The 1,475-nt window shown below is 33.8% G+C and overlaps 1 long non-coding RNA gene across 1 annotated transcript; it reads right to left on the bottom strand.

Annotated features, from left to right (window-relative positions):
• Positions 1–228: 228 nt before the first annotated feature.
• Positions 229–942, bottom strand: LOC111383795. Its single transcript, XR_002700798.1, has 3 exons — positions 822–942; positions 471–596; positions 229–382 (listed from the first exon to the last, which is right to left on the bottom strand). It is a non-coding gene; the product is annotated as an uncharacterized LOC111383795 (long non-coding RNA).
• Positions 943–1,475: the final 533 nt, after the last annotated feature.

Consider the following 1,475-nt stretch of genomic DNA (forward strand, 5'->3'; position numbering starts at 1 on the left):
AAAAAAAAAAAAGTTATGGTTTGACTTTCATTATTCCTTTATTAAATTCTTTATTAAAGTTTTCAAGTTCTAAAAAGCATTCATGATGTTCAAAATAAGATTTTAGTAGCACTCGAATCAAAATAAATTGAGTCGTCGCTTTCTCTTAAGCAAACAATATTTAATTTTTTCAATGAATTGATAGCAGATGCAGAGGGAAAGGGAATATGAGGCAAGCGCCAAATATGATACACAAAAGATGCCGGACATTTAATTTTCTCTTGCAAGATTTTCAATTTCAATGCTCGTATATTTTGATAAGCTAACCTTTACAGATTTCAGCATGTTCTTTGGCCATAGCAAGGAGTTCCTCTCTACTCTTTCCAATAACATGAGACATGTCCTAGGGAAACCAACAATGGAATCTAGCTGAAGTTAAAGTTTCAAAGTAAAAGCTTCAAAAATACACTATGGACGGCAATATCCCATACCGGAAGAGGAAAGGTAGGCGACTTCATATAGATGGTGTTATAATGCTCAATACAGAGCGCCTTACTTTTTGTTCCAACATGTTCTGCAACTTCAGCCCAATTCCCCAGTCCATACATTTCAATACCCTATGGAAAAGGAGTCTTTCAGGACAAAGATAAAGATTGTTATCCTTCAATACTATTTAGGAAGGAGCTACTGGGAGAAAATATTATCCGATGAATTTCACAAGAAAGAAGAATAAGAACTGTAAGTTCGATAGGAAATAATAGTGCCACTATATGATATTAATACTAGAGTTATGGAAAGGAGGAGATATTACCAAATAACTATAAAAGCAAATATAGTAGTACCTCCAGAAGTAATATCTCCTCATCAGCATTCCACTCAGGACATATTAGTGGAAACAAAAGGTTATCCTGTTGAAAAATTAATATACAGTGAAAGAACTAAAGGCAGCACCAGAAAGTGATGAACTATAAGAAAATAATTAACAGCACAAGATTAAGAATAGAAGAAAAGAAAGAAATTGTGGTGCACATTAGAAAGTCGTGCAAACGGAGGATTTATTGTCCAAAGTCCAAATCACAAACCTTGTATAAACAGTAGCAACTGGGATCATTGGTTTCAGTTAAACTTTGAATACAATCGAGTTAAGAGAAATAGAGACATCTCAATAGCAAATGCTTCAAAGCCTGGGCAGTAAAAGATAAAGCAGATTCAGCCCCCGTTTGGCCTCCATTTTGTGAAATAGTATTTTTTTGAAAAATGAGTGATTGAAAAAGAAGGAAAATTTTCCGATTTACGTGTAATATTATTTTATGGAAGATTCTGTGGTTGAAAATAGAATAAAGAAAAATGAAATGTATGGGGACCAAACGGGGGCTCATATTCTTCCTCTCCTCTCCTCCCCTCCACTCTTTCCATTAACATTCTAGTCAATTATGATGTTAAATGATACCATGTTTAATAGAATTTTTCCCTTTACAACTAAGTCAAGTTTTAGA

This window comes from Olea europaea, unplaced genomic scaffold, assembly GCF_002742605.1.
Source record: "Olea europaea var. sylvestris unplaced genomic scaffold, O_europaea_v1 scaffold27604, whole genome shotgun sequence".
Lineage (NCBI taxonomy): Eukaryota > Viridiplantae > Streptophyta > Magnoliopsida > Lamiales > Oleaceae > Olea > Olea europaea.